This window comes from Felis catus, chromosome D2, assembly GCF_018350175.1.
Source record: "Felis catus isolate Fca126 chromosome D2, F.catus_Fca126_mat1.0, whole genome shotgun sequence".
NCBI classification, from domain to species: Eukaryota; Metazoa; Chordata; class Mammalia; order Carnivora; family Felidae; genus Felis; species Felis catus.
In genome coordinates, this window is record NC_058378.1 from 81,899,361 (window position 1) to 81,926,174 (window position 26,814).

The 26,814-nt window shown below is 46.1% G+C and overlaps 1 protein-coding gene across 19 annotated transcripts in view; it reads right to left on the reverse strand.

Moving 5' to 3' along the window:
* CD2H10orf90 (chromosome D2 C10orf90 homolog) overlaps nucleotides 1-26,814 on the reverse strand; it is a 266,252-nt gene that overhangs the window by 84,475 nt on the left and 154,963 nt on the right. For 5 of the 19 annotated variants that reach the window (XM_045040815.1, XM_045040821.1, XM_045040822.1 and 2 more), the window contains exon 1: nucleotides 10,423-10,677. The exons of 9 other annotated variants lie outside the window; for them this stretch is intronic. The gene's annotated coding sequence lies outside the window, so the exon portion shown is untranslated. Of the gene's footprint in view, nucleotides 1-10,390; nucleotides 10,679-26,814 lie in introns of those variants that run through there. 5 more of the 19 variants (XM_045040816.1, XM_045040818.1, XM_045040824.1 and 2 more) reach the window with 4 other exon arrangements.

Below are 26,814 nucleotides of genomic sequence, written 5' to 3' on the forward strand. Positions count from 1 at the left end.
ACAGTGTTACCTCCTTTAATGCTCAAAATGGCCTTACGAGGAGGGCACGGTTATTACCCCAGTTTTGCAGGTGAGGAAGCTGAGCCTCATTGAAGAAACCCGCCAGGGTCACCCAACCAGTAAACCTCAAGCTAAGACTTTGCAATAATTAATGGTAGAAATGGGACAGGATCTGTAGACCTGGTAACATCTCTGAAGCATCAGAAAGCGCCTGGGCTTTGGTGGCAGGGCCCCGGGTGACACCCCGGAGCTACCGTGTTCTAATGCTAGAACCTTGGACGAGCCACACAACCTCCAAGCCCGTGTCTGCTCCTCGGTCAGAGAGGCATACTGACACAGGCATTGTCGGGCCGGGACGTACGAAATGAGCCGAAGGAAGGTTTTTGTGGGCTCGGCACAGCGTCTGGGACACAACGGGCCCTCGAGAAAATGGACCGTGTTATCAGCCCCAGTTTTACGTCTAACTTTCATCTCAGAAAATCAAGGCCGTAGAGATGTTTTGAAAGCCTATCCGTGGAGCTTCCAGCCATTTCACAGCTGATTTCCGACAGGCCTGGAATCTGACGCGCCGTGTCTCTGGCCCTCGGTGTCTGGGCTGGCTCCCCTGGGGGAGAGCACAAGGGCTGGGCGACCAGGTGTGATCGGGTGCACACACCAGAGTTCCGTAAGCCACGATGCCCACTCGAGCACACGGTATTCAGTAATCACACCGCGACCTCAGTGCAACAAACGTTTAATGAGGACCTAACATTTTGAGGACCCGAGTTAGGTGACAGGGTAACGAAGATGAATAGGGCATAGGAGTCCCTGCCTTTGAAAAGATGGTAGCCTGACAGGGGGGGTTGAGGTACAAAACAAGGCCTCTTTGAATGCAGTGTGGATTTGATCATTTGTCCTCATGGGCTGTCTTCTTTTGACCCCCTCAATTGCGGTAAAACACACATCGAGGTACGATCGTCGTCATTTTTCAGTGTCCAGTTCTGTGGCATTCAGTATGTTCCCCTTTGTGAAACCGTCAGGACAGCACCACCCCTCTCCAGAACCCTTTAGCTTGTACACCTGAAGCTGTGCCCACGAAAGCTAACTCCCCCATTCCACACCCCCGGGCTCTGGGCGACACTATTCGACTCTCTGCCTCCCTAAATGTGACTGCTCCAGAGAGCTAACATAAGCGGACTCACACAGCGTTTGTCATTTCGTGACTGCCTTGTTTCACCGAACGCGTCCTCAAAAGTCACGTGTGCCATAGCCGGTATCGGCATTTCCTTCCTCTTTGTTTTTTTAAAACCCTATTTCTTTTTTTTTTTTTAATTTTTTTTAACGTTTATTTAGTTTTGAGAGAGAGTGACATAGTGTGAGTGGGGGAGGGGCAGAGAGGGAGGGAGACAGAGAATCCGAAGCAGGCTCCAGGCTCCAGAGCTGTCAGCACAGAGCCCAATGCGGGGCTCGAACCCATGAGCCGTGAGATCAGGACCTGAGCTGAAGTTGGACAATTAACGACTGAGCCATCAAGACATCCCGTCCTTCCTCTTTAAAGCTGAGTAATATTCCGCTGTGTGTATAGACCACATTTTGTGTATCCATTCACCTGTTGGTGGATGTTTGGGTCGCTTGTACCCTTAGCTATCGTGAATAATGCTGCCGTGAACCCAGCCGTACAAATACTCCTTCGAGTTCCTGCTTTCAGTTCTTTCTGCAGGTTATCTTGTGCCTTTTGTTCTGAACTCCTGTTGGTCTTATTAGCTAATATTTTCTTAGCAAACGCTTGAGTTCTTTTTTGAGGAGTAGATAGGGCAAAGAGACACGTGGATAGATCATTTTAGTAGCCCTCTTAAAAGCATCTCTGAAAAGTAATCGTTCCCTCCACCTTTTGTTCCCCCATGTACGGGGAGAGGGGAGAGGGAGGGGGGTCATTTTAAGTCCCTCATTTTAGGTCCATGACAGAGGTAAGCAAGTAAGCAGAAGTGGCCTCTGTCGTGTAATCCAAACCCCTTCAACGGGGGCTCCAGTGTGAAAGGGAGAGAACGCACCTCCCCTCTCAAAAGAGAATCTTGTGAGCTGGAGGGCAGCCCAGGTCAGTGGAAATCCGGGGCCTGGGGCTGGGGGGCAGGGGTTCTGCTAGGTTCCCAAGGAATGTGCAGCCTCCCCTAAGCAGGGGGCCTGGGTCTCAGGCTGCAGGGAGGAGGAGTAGAAGAGGTTGAAAGAGGGCGCTGTTTCCTCCTTTCTTTTGGCTTCAAAAGGGACACAGCATGGGGCACCTGGGTGGCTACCTCGGTTGAGCATCCGACTTCGGCTCAGATCATGATCTCACAGTCCTTGAGTTCGAGCCCCGCATCGGGCTCTGTGCTGACAGCTCAGAGCCTGGAGCCTGCTTCGGATTCTGTGTCTCTGTCTCTCTCTGCCCCCTCCCCGCTCACGTTCTGTCTCTCTCTGCCTCTCAAAAATAAAGAAAACTAACTAACTAACTAAATAAATAAATAAATAAATAAATATAAGGGACACAGCATGATGTGGCCTGCAAAGCCCAGATGGGCAGCAAGGACGTTGGGTCCAGATCCCACCTGGCCACTCAGCTGTGACCTTGAGCCAGTCAGCCCCTCTTTCCGGCTCAGCTTCCCCATCTGTGACGCGTGGACTGTGCAGGGGCCTGCGTGGCCTCAGGGACACCATTAGGTCTGCGATGCGGCCCTGCCCCGAGACATCAAGGGGATGTCAAGGTCACCAAGGAACGTCAAGGTCACCAAACGAGCCGTTATTATCTTGTGTTGAGAGTCACAGGGTGGTTTGATTTCAGAGGGGCGATTTCTGCCTTCACAGGTGGTGCCAGCAACCTGGGACCCTACTCTGGACACCAGTGAGCAGAAAGAGACCCCTACGTGGGCGTCCCCCACACCCCATGTGCCCCAGGCTACAACGGAACGCACTCAGCTGACTTGCAGCCAAGGCAGCGTCCTGCAGGATCAGCAAGGGGGAGTTGTTTGTTTGCTTTTAGTTCAGGCCTGGAGGGCAAGCGCCACGCAGGGCAGAAAACCAGGTGGTCTTCGAAACCTCCTGCAAAAGAACCTGGAGTGACGTCCCACCCAGCTGTAGAGCCACACGCTCCACGAGACTAAGACAACCTGTCGGCTCAGGGCGCGTTACGCAAACAAGCCGCAGGAATATTTTCATGAGACGTCAGCGTGGATTTCCTCTCCTTCCCGAGGAGCAACCTGACTCCAGTCTGTGGGTCTGTGCGGCTTCTCGTTTCTCGCCTTGCGTCCGCCTGACCTGGCAGGAGCCCGTGGAGAGGGAAACAGGCTCCCCCGTGAGCTGGACAGACGAGGGTGGCGCGGCACCCAAGGGCACCCGGTCGTCGATCTCTCATTTAGGTAAATGGCGTGTAGGAGCCATTGTGCACACACTGTATGTCGGGGCCCTGTCGGGGGAGAGAGCTGCCGGCCCTGACCCAGGTCCGAGAGCCCAGGCTCGGGGATGCTCACACACACTCGGCCCTGCTCCCGGGTGTCTGTGCAGGAAGCCGAGTGGCCCCTCGTCTACACATCTCCCTGAAAGCTTAGCAGCTGTGCGGGCCAGATAGACAAGGTTGCTGTGCTCGCTGGGCACTGTTGGTTTTGAATGCTGTGGTTTTCCCATTTTTGTTACCACTGATGCTCCTGTTTAATGGGGCAAAGATCCAGAGCCCCATGTTCCCTGCCAGTCCCTCCTGCTCAAACAGACCCTATACGAGACCCAGGAAACCCACCCCCTTCAACGTGGAGGCACATAAGGAGAAAGGCTGCCGCAAATGTCAGCTCGTCCACACCGGCCGCTTTGCAAGGAAAGGACACGGAGGCTCTGAGAGGGGCAGGGCTTGCCAGAGCAGCTCCAGCTGGGGAGCGGCAGAGTCAGTCGGGCTCCTGGGAGAGAGGCCTGCTCTCCAGCTCTCCTTGTCTTCTAACTCACCCCTCCCAGCTAGACTCCCCTCTCTGCAGCTGATATTTTCTACTTTATTTTTAATTTTTTTAACATTTATTTATTTTTGAGAGAGAGAGAGAGAGCTCACGAGCAGGGAGGGGCAGAGACAGAGAGAGAGAGACACACACACAGAATCCAAAGCAGGATCCACGTTCTGAGCTATCAGCACAGAGCTCGATGCGGGGCCGGAGATCATGACCTGAGCCAAGGTCGGACACCCAACCAATTGAGCCACCCGGGTGCCCCATTGCTGTCCATCTTTTTGACTATAGGGTGGGTAGTGCCATCTCATTGTGGTTTCGATTTGCATTCTCTTAATGGCTAAAACATTGTCTACTCTTTTATGTGATTGTTGGCTGTCGGTGTACGTCTCTGAAGAAACGTCTATTCAGACCCTTTGCTCATTCTTAAATTGGGTTACTTGTCTATTTATAGCAACTGTAAGAAAAAGATGTGTAATGATGCCTCCCTTTCCCCCACTCCCCTAAATGTGTGAACTGAACAACAGTGATTCTCAGACTCCCATAGACAGGGTTTCACATTAATGGACCTTCAGTGAGAGAGACATTATTTCATGGAAGCTAAGAGAAGGTCCTTTGGCATTCCATAAATAAGAACTTGAGTTTAGTTTGACCACTTAAAATGTGTAACTTCGAGAGAAAAACAAAAACATGGGGCGCCTGGGTGGCTCAGTCGGTGAAGCGTCTGACTTCGGCTCAGGTCATGATCTCGCGGTTTGTGAATTCGAGCCCCGCGTCGGGCTCTGTGCTGACAGCTCAGGGCCTGGAGCCTGCTTCGGATTCTGTGTCTCCCTCTCTCTGCCCCTCCCCTGCTCACGCTCTGTCTCTGTCTTTCAAAAATAAATAAATGTTAAAAAAAATTAAAAACAAAAACAAAAACAAAAACCCAGACTCTTAAATACATAAAACGAGTGGTTGGCAGAGAGGGGGTGGGGGGGTAGGGGGTAGGTGAAATAGACAAAGGGGATTAAGACCTCACTTAGCGTGAAGAGCACTGAGTAATGTATAGAATTGTTGAATCACCTGAAACTAACATTACCCTGTATATTAATTATACTTCAATAAAAAATAAATAACAAAAAAGTTTGTGACTTGGGCAAGTTCCTGAACTCTCTGTGCCTCAGTTTCCCCATCTGCAAAACAGGGATGATGGTATCTGTTTCACTGGGTATTAGGACGTGGCTTGCTATATAGAAAGCACTCGATAAAATTCATTTATTTCTCCAGGGAATATTTATGTATCACCAACCCTGTGCCAGGCACTAGTGTAGACCCTGAAGTCACAGAAATGAGCAAAAAGACAGAACATCTCTGCCTGTGTGGAGTTTATATGCAGCTTAACATTTTAGCAAAAGTTAATGATTCCGGTTATTATTATAATTCAACATTTTTACTCTTGATTGCAAAATAAGTACCAGCTCATCAGAAACCAGAAACTAGAATGACAAGATAAAGTTTCACTAATGAACTTGAACTTTAGAGAGAGCTGAAGCATTAGCTTCAGTAATTACCGCTCTCCTGCCGGCTCCCCAGAATAGCCTTTCCTTTCTCTCTACTTGCACAGAGACACAAAGGAGCGGTGCCTAAGGAGGCACCCGGCCGTGGGTCCACCGGCTCTTAGGAAGGTGAAAAAAAAGGAGCAAACACCAAGATTTAGCACTTTTAGGTGTCTGAGCAAAGAGAGGGAGAACACACCAATCTAAGGGAATTTTAGAAGCGTAAGAGCAGATATTTTTTCTAAATAGGCTAGAGACGTAACTGAGAAGGGTAGTTGGGCAGAAAGAGCAAAAGCAGAGCAGCTCCAGCTTCTTGAAAAACAGGTCAGGTGGGGCCGGGTGGGGCTGGACCTGAGACCGAATGAAGGGTAACACTGAGGAGCTCGTCTGGGCATGAGATGCACACCTTACCCGACTAAGTTGGGGCTGCATGATCACAGGAAACCCTGCTTTGTGCAGAGGGCAGTGGAAACCCATGAAACTGACCTGCACTGAAGGCCAGATTCACCATGGACTAGCCATGTGAACCGAAAAAGTCATTTGCCTTTTCTTAACTTCCTCATCTGAAAAATGGGCTCATCAATCCCAACCTCATCCATCAGGTTAGACTCTCAAGTCCTTCTAGGAGAATATTCCCACCATCTGGGATGGGAGGCTTCTAAAGCGCCTAGTTGTCGATGCCCAGCTTCCTGTGGGACTCTCTAAGATGCCCAGATGACCCCAACCTCTTTGTGTGTGTGAGGGGAGACGTCAAACCTAAGAGGACAGGGCTATCGATAGGCTGCCTTTGGAAGACAGACAGACACACAAATAGTCAGGGCAGAGGAATTTTCCCTATCAGATATCAAAATTTTAAAATGTAGAGAAAACGTCAGTGCATCGCTATAGGAATAAACAAAAAAATGACTAGTGGAAAAGAATAAGGAACCCAGAAAGAGACACTCCCATATATGAAATGTGAAAAATAATGAGGTGGCACGGATAAAAACAAACCATAATAAACGATGCTGGAACAATTAGTTGTCATTAGTTTAAAAACCAAAATCCATTCCTTACACCCTCCCATGCCCACAAATCAACTCCAGATAATCTAAAAACTTAAATTGGAAAAGTAAGGCTTTGAAACTGTTAAGAGATAAAACAGTCATGACCTTGGGAAAGACATGATACCTTTAAAATGTCCCCAAAGCAAACATTACCAAATAAAAGCTTGATGAATTCAAGTATTTTTAAGAACTTCTGACCACTGATAGATGTGATAAAAAGAGGAAGCTATAAATTAGAATAAGGTATTTGCAACCCCCCAGAGAGTTAGTATAACAATAAGAAAAAAACTTCCATAAATTAATTTGAGAAAGACTGGCAACCCAATGGAAAAAATAGGCAAAGACAGAACATACATTTCTCAGAAGAGGAATGTTCCCTGAACAACTGAACTGAATAGATAGGTATGGATACCTATCTCTGTTCGTTGAATAACCTCATCAGTAAATAGAGAAATGGAAATAAAATCATAATAAGAGACTGGTTCATATCTACCCAACTGGTAAAAAATAACAATGCTAAATATTGGTAAAGACACAGGGCAACAGCGACTCCCATATTTGGCAGGTAAGCATCCGCTGACACAACCGCTGTGACCGTGACCTAGGGAAGGTGAAGATGAGCTCGTTCTGATTTACAGTATTTCATCAAAATTCAGCACTTCGTTGAGGATAAGATGTACCATTCTCTTATGCATCACCACGAAAGAAAAAGCTTCCAATTATGCTCTGAGACGCCAGGAATTTTAAGACACATTCCGATTTCAGACACATTAAGATAGAAGAAATTATGTGTCTTAGAATAAATGACATATGGTGTGTATGTCTAAGAAACCTGCTCGTTGACACCAGAATTTCCAAGACTGTCCACAGCACCATTGCTCTTAATGACAAAATCTTGAAAACAACCACAATGTACTCTGATAGGAGAACTTATAAATAGTGAGAGTCAACAACCCAGCAGTGAATATAAATAAACGACAGCTGCACACATTAACATGGATGACAAAAAGCAAATGAAAATAAGAGAAGAAATGAATGAAAGCACAGGAAAAAAAATGAAAGAAAAATTAGCAAAACCAAAACTGGGGTTTTTGAGGGAAAGAAAAACCAACAAAACCAATGAAGAAAGCCATGAAAAACACATACAAATAGCCACTTCCAGGAATGGAAGAGGTGTTAAGACGACAGGCGTGAAAAAGGATAATGAACATGTTTTATGGGAATAAATTCAACACAGAAAAGATGCACAAATTGCTTTTAAAAAATACGACTTTACCAAAATTGACGCAAGATAAAACAGAAAATCTAAGGAGTCCTATAGCTCTTATAGGAATTCAGGCATTATTAAAAACACCTTTTTATAAAGAAAACTCCAGGCACTGATGGCTTCACTGGAAACAATGAACAGGATGAGACAGCAGAAAATCAAATCTTAGCTCAGGCAGCCTGTAGGCATATATCGCAAAGATGAACTTCAAGAAGAAAGATAAGGCCAATACTACAAGACTCTTGGGAAATTAGAGACGGTCAGCACAACCTACCACAGACTAACAGTAATATCTGATAAAGACGTTACAAAACAGAGAGGAGGTACGAAAACTACAAATCAGTGTCCCTCCTAAACATAGACCAGTGGTTCTCAGCTGGGCTAATTGCCTCCTGAGGAATATTTGGCACTATCTGGAGACATTTCCGGTTGTCACCACTGGGGGAGCAGGTGCTGCTAGTGACTGCAGATGTTCCCTTCCAAGAAGTCACAGAGCTGGGCTCCGAGGCCCCCCTCCCAGGGGCTGGCATCACGGCTACATCTTTGTCCCATTTATCAGCACTTGCCTTGGCCCCAGGAACTCTCAGATCCTGAGGCTGGAGCCTTTACTGGGTTCCATCCAAGCTGGGTCACCCTGGGTCAGTCCCCAATAAGTGGAGTCAGGACTCATATACAGAGTGAGCACAAAGCAAGGATTCTGGAAAGGAAGGGGAAGGGGAAGGGGAAGGGGAAGGCGAAGGGGGAGGGGGAGGGGGAGGGGGAGGGAAGGGGAAGGGGGAGGGAAGGGGAAAGGAAAGGGAAGGGCCAGGGAAGGGAAAGGGAAGGGAAGGGAAAGGGAAAGGGAAGAGAAAGGGAAGAGAAAGGGAAGGGAGGGGAAGAGAAGGGAAGAGGGGAAGGGAAGGGAAGGGAAGGGAAGGGAAGGGAAGGGAAGAAGGGAAGGGGAGAGAAGGGAAGAAGAGAAGGAAAGGGAAGGGAAGGGGATGGGAGGGAAGAAGGGAAGGGAAGGGAAGGGAAGGGAAGGGAAGGGAAGGGGAGGGAAGGGGAGGGAAGGGGAGGGAAGGGAATAAGGGAAGGGGAGAGAAGGGAAAAAGGGAAGGGAAGGAAGAAGGGAAGGGGAGGGAAGAAGGGAAGGGGAGGGAAGGGAAAAGAGAAAGAAAGGGAAGGGAAGGGAAGGGAAGGGAGGGGAAGGGAAGGGAGGGGAAGGGAAGAAGGGAAGAGAAGGGAAGGGAGGGGAAGGGAAGGGAAGGGAAAAGGGGAGGGAAGAGAAGGGAAGAAGGGAAAGGAAGGGAAGGGAAGGGAGGGGAAGAAGGGAAGGGGGGAAGGGGAAAGGGAAGGGAAGGGAAAAGGGGAGGGGAGGGGAGGGTAGGGGAGGGAAGGGGAGGGGAGGGAAGGGAAAGGGAGGGGAGGGAAGGGAAGGGAAGGGAAGGGAAGGGAAGGGAAGGGAAGGGAGGAAGAAAGAAAGAAAGGGAGGGAGGAAAGGAGGGAAGGAAGGAAGGAAGGAAGGAAGGAAGGAAGGAAGGAAGGAAGGAAGGAAGGAAAGGAAAGGAAAGGAAAGGAAAGGAAAGGAAAGGAAAGGAAAGGGAAGGATGGAAGATGGAAGGAAGGAAGAAGGAAGGAAGGAACGAAGGAAGGAAGGAAGGAAACGCTTGCCACTGTATTGCTAAACCCCATTCATATAAACCCAGAACCCAACAGTGTGATTCTGGAGTAAGTCCCTTTCAACTCAGGGCAAATCTGTCTTATCATGTAAGGCCCAGCTCAAACTATTTCCCTCTGGAAGCTTCTGCCCCCAGAAAAACAAACCAGCTGCTCTGGTAGCGGTCAGCGGTTGCTGGCCCGGATGGACGGGCTTCCCAGGGGCAAGAGCCCGATCTGGCTCCTGGGGAGACAAAGCCACGAGAAATGAGCTCGGGCATCGGAGCACCTGAGAGCGACTCTGACTTCAGCAGAGTCAACCTGTCACCGTGTGAGAGCGAATGAAAAGTTTGCTCACCTGGGCCCCATCGCAAGCACCGGTTTCTCCGGGGGCGGGCCCCAATCAGTGTGTCCACGTGGGACCTCTCCTGAGAGGCCGGGATCCCCAGAAGAGCTGGGACCAGATTAGACCAGAACCCCCAAGGGTGGTTCTGCATCTAAAGAAGAGGGAGGAAGGAGCACCTGGGGGCGGGGGGGGGGGGGGTCAGTCGGTTGAGCGCCCAACTTCGGCTCAGATCATGATCTCGTGGTCCGTGAGTTCCAGCCCCGCGTCGGGCCCTGCGCTGACAGTCGGTCAGCGCAGAGCTGGCTTTAGACGCTCTGTCCCCGTCTCTCTCTGCCCCTCCCCCGCTCACACTCTCTCTCTCAAAACGGAAAATAAAACATGTTTTAAAAAGAAAAAAGACGAGGGAGGGAGAAACGCAACGATTCTCTGTGAGCGGGCAGCCTCTGCTCTTTCTCCCTCCTCACACCCTCGCGTAGAGCTACGAGCCACGGTGCCCCCTCCTGCCGAGGGGTTTCCTTCTCGCGCCCACGAGATCCGCTTCCCTGGGGAAGACCTGTGCATCGTACCTCCAGGGTGCAAGTCCTGTCCCACCAGCCCTCCTGCCCCCATGGGGCTCCCAGGTCTACCTGCTTGTGCAAAATCCACTTCTGTGTGGTACCTGATCACCTGCGTTTCCAGCGCAGGCCTCTCTTCAGCGCTTCTCTGGTCTTGTCGCTGGAGAGTTTCCCTGTCATTTCCTTTTCTTTGGTGTCACAGTTGCCATTCTCCACGGTGCCCGCCCTTACAGTTGTCACGAGGCATGTTCCTCTCCGATTCTCCCAGTCGTCTGGGTCTGGCCGGAAGGCGTCCTCCCCAACAGAGGCCGCTGCCGTGTTTGGGATACGGTGCCTCCTTTCATGGGTGTGTCTGTCACCGGTGTCATAAACCAGGACCCAGGAGACATAGGCAGCCCTTTTATGACGTCTACAGAGATGGCTTTCCCGGGCCCCTCATTCGCCCCCGAGGGAAGAAAACATGATAATCCCACAGGATCCCTACAACCTTCACTTTCCTACTGAGAAAGATCGAAACCCCTAGAATGAATTCCAGGTCTGTTTGTTCCCGTCATGTTCTCACTCGGCTTCCCTCCTCCCCCAGCAAACTGACAGAATCGGGGGCATTCCTGGAGAAGCTGGAGCCTCTCAGCGAGCTCCCGTCCACCTGCCACACACACGGTGGGAACACGGTGCTGCCTCTCGACACCTGGTAGGTTCTGCACGGGGCTGTTGGCCGTGGGGAGTCTCTGTGGACTCACCACCGCCCCCCCCCCACCTCGCCCAGGAACGGGTGCCCAGGTGGCTTGCTCGCGGCACCTGAGGTCACGCTCCCACGAAGAGCTGCGTATTTTCACGTCGGACCCAGGAAGCTTTCAAACAGATCTCCAAACCTCTCAGACGTTCCTCATAGATTCCTGCAGCCAGATTGCGCAACGTGAAGCTGTGCTCAGACCTTTACACATCTAGTCGTATTGTTCGAAATCCGTGGATGTAAAGGAAACGGGGAGAAAAATATTTACAATTGAAACCCACAGCAGCAGGGCTTCAGATTCTCTCTCTCTCTCCATATATATATATATAATTTTATATGTGTGTGTGTGTGTATTTTTTTTTCATTTTCCTCAGAACCTCCGTGTTAGGGGGGCAGGGCCTGGACCACCATGAGCCATACAAACCCCCGTGGGCGGCATACCTGCCCTCGAACCTCCAGTGCGCACCGACTCAAGCCCACATGAGGTACGAACGCTGTAATCCCTGCTAGGGGCTCCTCTTCTCCAAGAACAATCTGAGCTGTCACTGCAGGGACCACGAGTAAGTGACAGGTGGAACAGAATCTTGACTCCCACTCTTGCTCCCACTGGTGTGGAACGAAGCTGCAAGCCCTAAAGAGCCATCTGGGCCACCGGAGGCACATGGTTACGAGAGAAGCTCACCCTTTGCGTGTCAAGGGTTCCCCAAGGGGCCCCTTCAGGGGTGCGGCCCTGGGAGTCGGTGGGCACTGACCTAGGAACCCGGTCTTTGGTCTGGAACAAGCGGTCCCACTGTGGGACACAGAACATCCTCCATCGATGGATGCGGGCGGGGTGGGGGGGGTGATGCAACCTTGAACCTGGGAAAGGGGCGGCTGGGGCGGTGGTGGTTTGAAGCAGTGTTCACTAAACGCTCTTGGGCAAAGACTTGGATGCAAAGCCCGTCCTGCCCGACGTCACCCCAAAGCTCCCCCACCAGGCTGCACCGGCTTCCACCTGTGCCCTCCACACTCAGCCCGCCCGCCGCAAAACGACGCATGAAGCCATATTTGTGTTCTTACAGACAAAAATGCCCTTGCATTCTTTCAGCGCCCTGCCCGAGTCTGATAAAAATGTCTGCTGCTCAAAGGTAGCCCCGAAAATCCTGCAGCAAGACATCTGGCCGGGTGAGGAAACTTGGGGTCCTGGATCACCAGCCTCGTGTTGCCCCTGAAACAAAGCTTCCAAGGGCTGGATCTGGCAAATCACCCATTCTCCTGCCGAGTCCTCAGAATAAAAACACCTGACATTCAACAAACAGAGGGACGTAAAAATAAAGAGAAATGTAAGTGGGTTTGGTGCTTATCTGTCTTTCCAACAAAAGATAACAGGTAATTGCTTTTTTATCACCAGCACTTGAAATTTGAAAGTAAAGAAGGAGCCAGGCTTGATATCACACCTAAACTTGGCAGTCCATTGATCCTTAACTTCCACTTCTGCTGAGGACCAAATAGTCAGACAACCCAGATGCTCGTAGACGATTCAATAAGAAAAATAGCCAAGAAGCAGCAGAGGCAATGTCAGCCATGTCGTTTCCAACAGGAGGGCTTTCTGTTTAGATTTTGTTAACTGATTACATATATGCATGCCCCCACCCCCGCCCTTCACCGCCACCCCTCCCACCGAAAGTTCTAAAATGTCACCGATTCTCTAAATCCAGCCTTTACCAAAGAAGAGACATCTGAACAAGGGGAACAGGATGCTTCATACCTTCCCCAGGAAAGGAGAAAGCTGTTGCCTAGCAACCCGGCCCCCCAAAATGCCCTCCAGTTACCTGGCTCTTGTGAAAACTGAGCATCTTTAACAGACACAGCCACTGCCTCAGTTGCCACAGCAAAGCGCTTTGCAGGGAGCACCCCTCTCTCCTCTCTTTCCGCCCCCGGGGCTTTCCCAGGTAGTGCCACAGAGTGAGTCGACAAACCTCGTGTCCAGGCTTCCCGGGTTGTCTCCCTCTGAGATGAAGATCCCCCGATTCCTCCCCACTAAATCTCCTGCAACTCAACGCAACAGAAATGCACTTTTTTTCTATCTGAAGAATTCTCTGGATGCTCAAGAAATTGCATGGCTCAGCAGAGAATCGTGGTCTCTTTCATCTGGAGGTAATTCTCCAGGTTTCAACTGGTTATTCTTTATTGAACATTTTTTTTGAAATCGAAAAGATTTATTGAATATTGTCATGGGTTAAATGGTGCATCCTCGCCCCCCCAAATACCTATGTTGAAGTCCTAAGGTGATTGGGTTGAAATGAGATCAGTAGGGTGGCCCTGATCCAATATGACTGGTATCCTTATAAAAAGGGGAAGTTTGGACACAGATACACACACACACACACACAGACCATGTGACGATAAAGGCAGAGAGCAGGGTGATGCATGAATGAGCCAAGAAATGAGTGGGGAACGAGAAGGACGGAACGGATCGTCCATGCGTCACAGTCTCAGAAGGACCCAACTCTGCCAGTGACACGTTGATTTTGGATGTCAGGCCTCCGGAGCTGGAAAGTAATACGTTCCTGCTGTCTAAACCACTCTATGTGTAGTCCTTTGTTTGAGTGTCCCAGGAGACCCTTACTACGATTCCCCACATGCCATATGCTGCTATGGGTGTCACTCCCTTTCTCATCGAGCCCCCACGGCTCCCACGTCTGATTCACCACGGTTAGCGCACAAGCAAGCCGGGGCTTGGTGAAATGGTGCGAACTTGCCCAACACCCCACAGCTCCCAAGTGCAGGAACTGGAATTCCCGCTCAAGTCAGATGCTTCGGGAGACCACGCTCTGAACCTCCTTGCTGTTCTCCCTCTGCTCCTTCTAGACGTAGCTTCCTTCACCCCGCAGACCGGGGCTTCCCCCAGAAGTAACTAACAGCGAGGCTAACTGCGAACCAGGACAGGGAAACCCGAGAAGACCAAGGTGGCTGTGAAATATTTAACATGTCGATGGGAGGCACATTGCCAGCTGAGCTCCAGCCAGGAATGGTCCTTGGCTGACGGGCAAGAGATTTCTGCTGTAGCAAGATGAGCCGGGAGCAAAGTTAGCCTTGAACTTCATTAAACCTCCGTGTCTCTAGGGCCACGGGGAGAAAGAGCCCAGAGCAGGCCCTGCAGTCCCAGCACTGAGCAAGGCGGTGCAGAGGGACCTTCCCACCGCGGTGGCAGAGTTGGGCACTTCCGGAAGTATTTCTCACACTCAGCAATTCTACTGTAGCTTGGATTCGTGCATTTACCATGGATAGCAAAACATCTACCAGGGAAAGCAAACTTTGGTGAATAGAGAGTAGGGCTCTGTTCCACGACAGAGAGGGGCTAAAATTACCACAGGCAAGTGATGGCGAATTGGTATCCCCAACAAGGTCACCATGTTCAGAAAGCTAACCGCGTGGGCGTGTGTGTGTGTGTGTGTGTGTGTGTGTGCCCGCGTAGAAGGATTCTTTGTTGTTTGTGGAGTCTCTGCAGTAGCATTTCATGACCTGGTGAAGGTTTCCCATCAAAGAAGTTGACTGTCTACAACATTATTTAAAGGGTCAAATCATAAATAAACGTATTAAAAATTTTTTTTAATCTTTATTTTTGAGAGAGAGAGACAGACGACAAAGACAGAGACAGAGTGTGAGTGAGGAGGAACAGAGAGAGAAGGAGACACAGAATCCGAAGCGGGATCCAGGCTCCAAGCTGTCAGCACAGAGCCCGACGCGGGGCTCGAACTCACGAACCGTGAGATCATGACCTGAGCCGAAGTCGGACGCTTCACCGGCTGAACCACCCAGGCGCCCCTGAATAAACACATTTTAGTGATTCTTCCAGTCACACAGACCTTCAGCCAAACTGCTACAGAAATAAATCTGTTCAGTAAATATAGCACCCAGGAAATGATCAAATATTAAAATTTGATTAAAATGTTTTAATGAAGCAGAAGAAATATAATGCTTACTTTGTGATTTTTATAAAATGGGCAAAATCTCTAAGACCATTATATTTGGAAAAGCTTACAAATTAAATTTCTCCAGCATGTACTTATTAAATAAGTACATAATTTTTTTTTAAAAAAAGAGATTTCTTATGATAAAATATGAAGTTCCAGACAAGGAAACCTTAGGAGCTGGGGACAAGGCAAGCATCCCCAAGATCGCGGGGGCGCTGCCGACACAGTAAGATAAGGAGGGAAGAGACAAAACTCTCACGACTTCAGACGATGTGATTGTCCACCTGGGAACCCAAGGGTCTAAGCTGAAAACCATTAGAACCAATGGCAGAGCTGAGTGGTTAAAGCACAATCAAAAACTACTTCCAAGCATCACAAAGAACAGCAATAATCAATTACAAATCATCAGGAGAAAAAAATTAACACTGGCAAGAAAAGGAATGCATCTAACATGAAATCTGCTACACCTAGGTTGAGACAATCCTAAAATTGTACTCGAGGAGACAAAGGAAAGGCTAGGTGCGTGAGGAAGCACACGTTTCCGGATGAAGAGGTCAAAATTGTAAAGTCAACACTGTCCAAGTTAATTTATATATTCCAAACTTAATTAAAAATGGGCAATAAATAAATATTAAATGAAAGTTCAAAGTATGATTCATAAATGTATGTGGAAAAGAAAATACATAAGAATACCCAAGTCAATTTTGATAATACATAGTAAAAGTGTGATATTGCTATAATACGTATCAAAACTTATTCAAATGCTGTGTTAATAATTCAAACAGTGTGGTCTCAGCAAAGGAAAAGATGGACAGATCAGTGAAATAAAACAGAAAGTCAGACACCCTTGTACTATCAACAAGATGTTACAAATCAAAGGGACTAAGATTGGTATTGATAATCCATTTAGGGATAAAATAATGCTATGGTCCGTATTTAAACCCATTCATGGGGTGCCTGGCTGGCTCAGTTGGTGGAGCGTGTGACTCCTGATCTCAGGGTTTTGAGTTCGAGCCCCAAGTTGGGGGTAGAGATTAGTTAAAAATCCTTTAAAAAAATAAAGCCATTCACAAAACTAAATTTAAAATAGATCAAAAGTGTAAACATAAAAAGTGGAATTAAAAAAAAAATAATATTTTTTAAAATTTTTTTAACTTTTTTTTAAATTTTTTTTTGAGACAGAGACAGAGCATGAACGGGGGAGGGTCAGAGAGAGGGAGACACAGAATCTGAAACAGGCTCCAGGCTCTGAGCTGTCAGCACAGAGCCCGACACGGGGCTCGAAGTCACGGACCGTGAGATCATGACCTGAGCGGAAGTCGGCCGCTCAACCGACTGAGCCACCCAGGCGCTCCAAGAATTTTTTTATAATATTGGAAGTCCTCTTAAAGAAGACAAAACATCCAGAGCCCATAAAAGATAGATAGTCAAAGTATAAAATAATGAAGTAACTTGTATACGACGAATATATTACATACAGAATTAAATGACAAGCAAAAAAATAAATAAATAACAAGCAACAGACTGGAAGAAACATTAAAAGGATACATACACAGGACATAATATTAGCTTCTATGATTATATTAGAAGAACATACTTTATAAAAGTGAGTTAGTGATTTGAACACGGATTTCACAGAAAAACAAACACAATGGGACAATATTCAATTAAAAGGTGCTGGAGGTTTTTAGCAATTGAGAAAAAATAAACTAAAACAATGTTTAAAGAAAATAAAATAATACCTTCTGCAGTAAAGGATATCATCAAGAAAGTGAAAAGACAATCTACAGAATGGAACAAAATGTTTGCAGATCATATACCTGATAAGGATCCAGAGTCCTGCATATATAGAGAACTCTACAACTCAACAGCAAAAAGGCAAGCAACCCCATGGCCCAAGAACTTGAACAGATATTTCTTCAAAGAAACTATCCAATGGCCAATGAGCACATGAAAAGAATCTCAACATCCTCAGTCATGAGGGAAATGCAAATCAAAACCGCCGTAAGACACTGCTTTATATCCACTACTGTGGCTATAATTAAATCTAAAACAAAACAAACATACAAAAAAAAAAAAACAGAAAAAAATTGGTAGTAGTAAGGATGGGAAGGAATGAAGCTTCCCATACATTGCTGGTGGGACTATAAATAGTATGGCTGCTATGGAAAACTGTTTAGAAGTTCTTCAAAGAGTTAAACATAATTACCATATGACCATGTTATCATATATATGTATACACATGCATGCATGTATGTATGCATATATAGATACACACACACACAAAAGAACTGAAAACAGGTACTCAGATAAATACTTGTATGCAAACCTTTGTATCAGTACTATTCACAATAGCCGACAGGTGGAAACAACCCAAATATCCACCAACGAATGGATAAACAAATGTGTACATTACACGAGTGATTTTATATATATATATATGTACCTAGATACAACGGAAATATTCAGCTGTGAGAAGAAATGAGGTGCTGACTCACACTACAACATGGATGACTCTCGAAAACATCGTGCTGAGTAAAAGGAGCCAGACACAGAGGATCACATAGTATATGACTCCCTTTACGTGAAATGTCCAGATAGGTCAGGCCACGATGATGAAAAGTAGATTAGTAGTTGCTAAGAACTGGGGGGAGGTATGAGTAGGAAGGGCTTTCGTTGGGAGTGGCAAAATGTTTTGGAACTGGAGAGAGGTGGTGGTTGTATAACATCGTGAGTGTTCATGCAGTGCATGCTTTAAAATGGATACATTTTTTTGTTATGAGAATTTCACCCCAATGAAAACAGCGAGATACGTTACCCTTTTCTTAGTTTGGCAAACGCGCGCGCACACACACACACACACACACACACACACACACACAACTATAAAAATCCAGTATTAGGGGGCGCCCGGGTGGCTCAATCGGTTAAGTGTCCAACTCTTGATTTCGGCTTAGGTCATGATCTCCCACTTCGTGAGATTGAGCCCCATGTTGGGCTCTGTGCTAACAGCACAGGGCCTGCTTGGGATTCTCTCTCTCCCTCTCTCTCTGCCCCTCCTCTCTCTCTCTCAAAATAAATGTAGTTTTTCAAAAGATCCAGTCTTAGGGTGTGGAAAAGTGGGTTCTCTCCACACTTGGCTCAAATATAAACCAGTAGAGCACTTTTGGGAGGGAAATTTGGTGATATGTATCAAATTTCAAATGTATATACCTGGGACGCCTGGGTGGCTCAGTCGGTTAAGCATCTGACTCTTGGTTTCAGCTCAGGTCAACATCTCACAGTTCCTGAGTTCGAACCCCGAGTCAGGCTCTGTGCTGTTGCAGAATCTGCTTGAGATTTCTCTCCCTCTCTCTCTGCCCCTCCCCGACTTGTGCACAGTCTCGCTCTCTCTCTCTCAAAAAATAAATAAAATAACCAAAAAACCCAAAAGTATATACCTTGTGACCCATCAATTTCACTTCTAAAATTCAATTCCACACATGCCCCAAGATAGATGTATATGTTCGCTGGTGCTTAGTTGTTTAAAAAATAAAACAAAATTAAAAATCTGGCAAATGGGTGTCGTTGGTTTTGTTGAGAGCCTCAAAGAAGAAACTGAAGGACCGTTTCGTCTCAAATTGCCCTTAAACATCCCTTAAATCACCCATAAATTACATATATGTGATTCGTGTAAACAACTCTGTACGGCAATAAAAATGTACAAATATACAGTTTACACTGTAACGTATAATCTCTACTTCCATAAAGTGGTCGTAATAAAAATTAAGTCGTTCAAGTGCTACACTGCTTAGACACACTTCAACAAATCTGTAAGTATTCAAACTTGCCGGCTCCGTCTGTTGGTGCATAATGAAGTGTCCCTGCATTTTGGTCTTCTCATCTGCAAAGTAGGGATGACACACGCCTACCTCAAAGGGCCGCTGGGAGGACACGCGGAGTTAATTCAGATAAAGTGCCCGGCACCGTATGCGGTGCACCTTCAGCCTGCAGTAGATGCGGGATGTTATTAGGCAGTCAAGGGGTTGACTTTCTAGAAGGGAGGTAGGTAAGTCACAGATAATTTTATAGACTATAAGGTGAAGAGGGTTCGGACAGCTGCGGGCACAGAGCAGGGGCACTTGGGGCAGGCTGCCCACACAGAGGGGCCTCACCCACCACCTCTCAGTCCATTTGGAAGTTGGTTATGAACCTATTTTCCGAGACTGGAACCAATGGCGCCTAAGACCAACACTACTATGCTCTTCCCTGGCGATCACAGAGGGTACTTCTGCATGCCCGTGCTATCGGCCATTAGCACCTGTGTTTAAGAATTCCCTGTGTTTGTTCTCAGGAAAATAAACTGTTAGAAAGGAAAATCAATTTTCATTAGCAGTGCTATTCCTTTCGAGAAAGTCCTTTCGCAAAGAAAAGTGGTGGAGGACACTCCGAAAGCTGGTGTCACCTTGACATTCTGAACAGGACTGAGTGAGCTGCCGACTCCGGCCTCGGGGCTGTCTTCTCCCCTCGGCCCTAGGTCAGCATCCCGGATGACCTGTCCACAGAAGCCACCGCAGGTGCCGTGGAAGCAGAGAGTGGGCTGGGCAGGGCTGGGGTGCACCGAGAGCCTCCCCTCGGACCCCTTACTTCAGCTCATGGGAACAGGAGTAGTGTTGCCCAACCCGGTTTTTTAAGAGAAACTCGATGCCTGAATTTTTAGTTAAAATCTCCCAATTTTTTTTAATATTCAAAGTAGGCAAAGACACTCTTGGGCCCAACCAAATACTTCTGTGCGATGAATCTGGCCCAACGGCCCTAATTGTTGGCTTCTGTGACACACATTCGGCCTTGCAGGGTTGAAACTGTGCATCCAAAGGAGCTCACAAGACCATGGCTGTGATGTCATAGGAAGATGATCTGCCGTGTTCTTTGGATCCGGCCAAGCCCATCGTTGGATGGGAGTCAATTTCCCACCCCCAGCCTGTCAATCAGCTGCCTCCAGGATTTGGCCCCATTCTCCCCTCCACACCGCGTCCCCCTGCGGGGGGTCATCCTTTGAAATAACACCTGTCACTCTGTGCAGTGCTTCAGATACACCTCACTTAACAAAAGTAAATCACAAGACACATTCCCTGCCAAGAAAGCAAGCACACCGAGTTTTATTTTTCGTTTCCACTTAAAGAGTCAACAGGATTTGTGCCGTTCAGCACCTCCCCTTTGTCAGTGGAGCTTTTAGAAAGATTATCTTAAATGAAGGTAAAGAGAAGGATGGAATCAGGGAAGGGAAGGTACAGAGCCACCAGGCAATGCTAGAGCAGAATCGATTTTCCCTAAGTGAGGGGAGTGAGCGCAAGGCATGGCCTGGCAGAGTTACTCGGAAACCCGCTCTTTCCCAGATGGTGGGATGCCCCGCCTTGCGCTATTGATCTCACCGCATGCACGGCCAGAAGACAGGAGGACCTCTGATTATCTGGTGATGTTAGTATCTTTCCCTCCTTCCTGATCAGCAGGGTGATGGGTTCTGAAGACAATTTCTTTATTTCTTAAATTTTTAATGTTTATTTATTTCGGGAGAGAGGCAGAGACAGAGCATGAGTGGGGAGGGGCAGAGAGAGAGGAAAACACAGAGTCCGAAGCAGGCTCCGGGCTCCGAGCTGTCAGCACAGAGCCTGATGCGGGGCTCGAACTCACGAACGGTGAGATCATGACCTGAGCCGAAGTCGGACGCTTCACCGACTGAGCCACCCAGGTGCACCTAAAGACAATTTCTGGGCTTGATTTCTCGTATCCGGCGTGGGCAAAATGACTTCTAAAGAACACACTCATCTTTAGAAGAGATAAATGCTGACCCACTATGTAAAACACGTGGTGCCTGCCATCCTGTGTCTGAAAGTGACTCAGAGCCTCGCTGAAGTCACGCACAACGCACCTTCACCTCCACCTTCCTCCCACGTCATGGAGGGTGTGACTACACTCCTAACACCCTCCTTCATCCACCTAGTCACTCCTGGCCCTCCTCCGATCTCTCTCACCCAGGGCCAGGTCCCAGCCCCCCAGGGACCCACGGTAACGGACATGACGCTGAGCATAGTAAAAATCTCCCATAAATTACCATTTGAGTACAAAGTGTACAAGCTATGGTTGGTTTTCCAATCTCCCAACTCTTAGTTAAGTGGGGGGGGGGGGGGGTCTCTGCGGCCTGAATTAATTCCTTGTCCCTTCCCTTTTATTATGTCAAGGAAGGTATCATGACCTGTATACCTGGCCAAGTGAATGACACCAAGGCCTCACTCTTTTTTGGTCACTGATAAAGGAACCTTTAAAATTACTCTCATCAATATGCTATGACTTTTTCCTGCTGAATTCTCCCCATTGCCTATGACCTCAAGATGGCTGAGAAACGTGGAGGCAATAATCTCTCACAATATTTACATAGCACTCTCTCTTTTTCTCCCTTTGGTAAGTACATTTACTGGAATCCCTAAAACCATGGAGAGGAAGTGACACGCTATTTTTCACGTGCCCAAAAAAAAAAAAACAAAAAAAACAAAAAAAAAACTTTCAACCCAGAATCCTATATACGTCGGGAAAATATCATTCAGAAACGAAGGGGAAAATCAAGACATTCTCAGATAGAAAAAAGAAAAAAACTAAGAAAATCTGTGGCCAGCAGACTTACCCTAAGAGAATGTTAAAGGTAGTTCTCTCTAGACAGAAAGGAAAAGATGAACGAAACTTGGAACATCAGGAAGGAAGAAAGAACACAGTGAGCAAAAGTATGAGTAAATACAATAGGTCTTCTTCCCCTCTTGAGTTTCATGGGTTATGTTTAATGGTTGCAGCAAAACTCACAACACTATCTCACGTGGTTCTAAATGTACATAAAGGAAGTATTTTAAATCCTTGCATTATAAATGGGGGAGGGTAAAGGGTTGTACAGGGAGGTGAAGTTTCTGTTCGTCACTTGAACTGGCAAAATGATGACAAGAGACTATGATTTTATACGTGTAGCTACTTAATATGGCTAGCTGCTCTCCTTCAATTAACGTTGGCATGATCTATCTGTTTCCATCCTTTTACATTCAACCTGCCTAGATTGCTATATTTAAAGTGAGTTTCGTGTAGCTAGCAAGTGTTTGGGTCTGGTTTCATAGTCTCGTTCATAAATTTTGCCTTTGAATGTATGCATTTGCATTACATACATACATGAGACATATAAATACATAAATATACACATAAATCTATGTTATAGATCACGTATATATCATGTATATATAAACATATATCTCAGGTAATTTTATGTAAATAGTATGTATACATGATATAGTTCGTGCACGTATAGTACATGCATGATATAAATTCATATTATGTGTGTATGTATATCATGTATGTATATATGTGATGTATGGAATATTACATCTAATACCTCATCCCTAGAGTAACCATCAAAAAAGCTATACAAAGACATTCTGAAAAAAATTATAGCTAAATCACAATGAAATTATAAGAAATGTTCAAGTAACCCACAGGAAGGCAGGAAAAGAAAACAGAGAAATGAAAAACATAAGAAAAAGTGGAAACACAACAAATAAAATGGTTGACTCAAGCCTTAACTTCTCTATGATTATATTAAATGCAAGTGGTCCAAATACACAAAGTAAAAGACAGAAGTTCGTGGAGTGGTTTATAAAATATGACCCGACCATTTGCTATCCACAAAAAACTCACTTTAAAGATAGCAAGTAGGGGTGCCTGGGTGGCTCAGCCAGTTAAGCATCTGACTCTTGATTTCGGCTCAGGTCAGGATCTCACATTTCAAGGGATCAAGCCCCTCGTCGGGCTCTGTGCGGGCAGCATGGAGCCCGTGTGGGATTCTTTCTCTCCCTCTTTCTCTGGCCCTCTCCTGCTTGTCCTCGCTCATACACTCCTTCTCTCTCTCTCTCAAAATAAATAAAAACTTAATAAATAAATAAATAAATAAATAAATAAATAAATAAATAAAGCAATAGAGGCAGGCTGAAAGTAAAAGAATGGAAACATTCATCAAAGGGAAGGAAGAGCAGCTATGGGAACATCAGACAAATAGACTTCAGAGCAAAGAAAATCACCAGAGCAAGGGAAGGACAATGTATGATGATAAAAGAGCCAATCTACCCAGGAGACAGGAGAATCATAACTGCGTATGTCTCACACAACAGAGCTGCGAAATACGTGCGGCCAAAGTGGATAGAACTGAAAGACAAACCCGAAATTATCCTAGGAGATCTTAACACCCCTCTCCCAACTGTGGACAGAAGGGACAGACACAAAACCAGCAAGGACACAGAAGAACTGAACAATACCCAACAACCATGAGGAGCGCATCGATATTTATAAACCACTGGGTCCACCGACAGCAGAACACGCATCACTTCCAAGTGGCCACAGAACATGTACTAAAATACACCACGTCCTGAGCCATAAAACAAACAGCAACACATTTTAAAAAGTCATAGTCAGGGGCGCCTGGGTGGCACAGTCGGTTAAGCGTCCGACTTCAGCCAGGTCACGATCTCGCGGTCCGTGAGTTCGAGCCCCGCGTCGGGCTCTGGGCTGATGGCTCAGAGCCTGGAGCCTGTTTCCGATTCTGTGTCTCCCTCTCTCTCTGCCCCTCCCCCGTTCATGCTCTGTCTCTCTCTGTCCCAAAAATAAATAAGACATTTAAAAAAAATTAAAAAAAAAAAAAGTCATAGTCATACCTAGTGTGTTTTCTGACTATAGTGGGATCAAACTAGAAACCAGTAACCGGAAAATCCCCAAACACTTAGAAACTAAGCAACGTACTTCTAAATAATCAATGAGTCAAAGAGGACACCTCAAAGAAAAGAAAAAGGGAAGGGAAGGGAATGAAAATAAAACTACAACATATCAACGTTTGTGACTCAGCTGTGGCAGTGCATTTATAGCACTAAACGCCAACAACAGAAAAGAGGAAAAGTTTCAAATCAACACTCTAAGCTCCCACCTCAAGCAGCTAGGAACATAAGGGCAAACTAATCCCAAAGGAGGCAGCAGGAGGGAATTATAAAGGTAAAACAGAAATCAGCAAAGTCAAAACCAGAGAAACAATAGCAAAAATCAATAGAACAGAGCTGGTGTAAATAAAGTTGACAAACTTCGAATAAGAGAAAGAAAGAGAAGAAACAGATTACCAATATCAGGAATGAAATAGAAAGATATCACTACAGACCTTACAGACATTAAAAGGATGATAAGTAAATACTATGAACAAGTCTATACATGTAAATCTGACAACTGAGATGAAATGAACCAATCCCCTGAAAACACAAACTACTGCAACTCACCCAATATGAAACACACAATTTGACTAGCTCTGTAACGATCAAGAAAACTGAATTTATCATTAAATCCTCTGCCCCCCCCCAAATTTCCAGGCCCAGCTGGTTTCAGTTGAGAATGCTACCAAACATTTAATGGAGAATTAAACATCAATTCTACAGAAATTCCTTCCAGAGAAAAAGAATACCTCCCAGTTTATTTTATAAAGCTAGTATTTCCCTACTACAAAAAACAGTCTGGAAAGAAAGAAATAAAATTGTCCTTATTTATATATGACATGCTTGTCTACCTGGAATATCCCCCAAAATATCTAAAAAAAGCTCCTAGAACTAGTAAGTTCAACAAGGCTGCAAGAGACAACATAAACATACAAAAATCCACTGTGTTTATTTATTTTTTTATTATTTTATTTTATTATTTTTTAATATGAAGTTTATTGTCAAAGTGGTTTCCACACAACACCCAGGCTCATCCCAACAGGTGCCCTCCTCAATGCCCATCACCCACTTTCCCCTCCCACCCCTATCAACCCTCAGTTTATTCTCAGTTTTTAAGAGTCTCTTATGGTTTGTTTCTATATAACAATGATCACGTGGATACCAAAAGCTCAATTACAATCCCCTGTTATAATTGCTCAAAAAAATCAAATACTAGGTGTGGCTCTAACAAAACATGCACGGGACTTGGGTGCTGAAAATGGCACAACATTAACGAAAGGAGTCAAAGAAGACATAAATAAATGGGGAGACATTCTCTGTTCATGGATTAAAAGAGTCAACATAGTAAAAGATGTCAGTTCTCTCTAAGTGGATATATGGGTTGAACACAATTTCTATCAAAATCCCAGCAAGATTTTTATACAGACAAAATTATCCTAAAATCATACAGAAATAGAGAGAATCTAGAGTAGCTAAAACAATTTTTTAAAAGAACAAACTGGGAGAAACCAATCTACCGGATTTCAAGAATAATTATATACCTTCGGTAATCAAGACCATGAGGCACTGGCAGATCGTTGGACACCTTATCAGCGCAACAGAATGAAGATCTCAGAAACAGATACACACAAATATGTCCAACTGATCTTCCATAAAAGTGCAAAAGCAATTCAGTGGAGGAAAGATATCGTTTAAACAAATGGTGCTGAAGCGACTGAATACTTACAGGTCGAAAAATTACCCTTGAACTCAGTCTCACGGCTTATATAAAAAGTAATGCAAAACGGGATATCACTAAATGTAAAATGCAAACCTATAAATGCTTTAGCAAAAACAAAGTAGGAGGATATCTATGGGATCTAGGGCTAGAAAAAAGAGTTCTCAGACTTGATACTAAAATAATGACCCAGTAAAGATACCTCGATAAACTGGACTCCATCAAAGTTTAAGTATTTTGCTCTGTGAAGACCTTGTCCAGAAGACGAAAAGGCAAGTTACAGAATGAGAGAAAATATTTGCAACCCACGTAGCCAACAGAGGGCCAGTCTCTAGAACACATAAAGAACTGTCCAAACTCAGTAGTAAGAAAAACAAACAATCTGATTAGAAATCCGTCAAAAGGTGTGGAGCTACATTTCACCAATGAGCACCTACAGATGGCAAATGAGTGTGTAAAAAGGTGCTTCACAGCATTAGCCATCGGGGACGTGCCAGTTGAAACCACGATGAGATATCGCTATGACACTATCGGAGTGGCTAAGATAAAAAACAGTGACAACACCAAATGCTGGCCAGGAAGCAGAAAACTCCATCACTCATACGATGCTGGGGAGAATGTGAAATGGTGCGGCCACTCTGGAGAATCGTTTGGCAGAGTGTTTTGAATTAAACATGCGGCTACCATACAACACGCCATTGCACTCCCGGGCACTTATCCCAGAAAAATGAAGACTTGTGTTCAGACGCGCACACAAGCTGTGCATGAGTGGTTCCAGCAGCTTTATTCATTAGAGCCAAAAACTGTGGTACATCCATATCATGGGATACTACTCAGCATGAAAAAGGAATGAACTGTTTACACACGAAACAACCTGAATGAATCTCCAAAGAATTCTGGGTGCAAAAGCCCACCCCACGCTGTTCGATTTCATTTATGTAACATTCTTGGCAGACGAGAGGAGAGAAACGAAGAACAGATACGTGGTTGTCAGAAATGAAGGAGGGGTGGGAGCAGGAGGAAAGTGGGTGATGCTATAACAGGTCAACGGCAGGGACCCTTTATGGGATGGAAATTCTGTGTTTTGACTTGTACCAAAGCCTGCACGCTAGTTGTGATGCTGCACTGTCTGTTTTGTAAGATGTTACCGTTGGGGTAAAAGGTCCATGGTATGTCTGTACTATTTCTTAAAACTATATGTGAACCAGGGCACCCGGGTGGCTCTGTCGGTGAAGCATCCGACTCTTGATTTTGGCTCAGGTCGTGATCTCCCAGTTCATGGGATCAAGCCCGCATCAGGCTCTGTGCTGAGTGTGAAGCCTACATAAGATTCT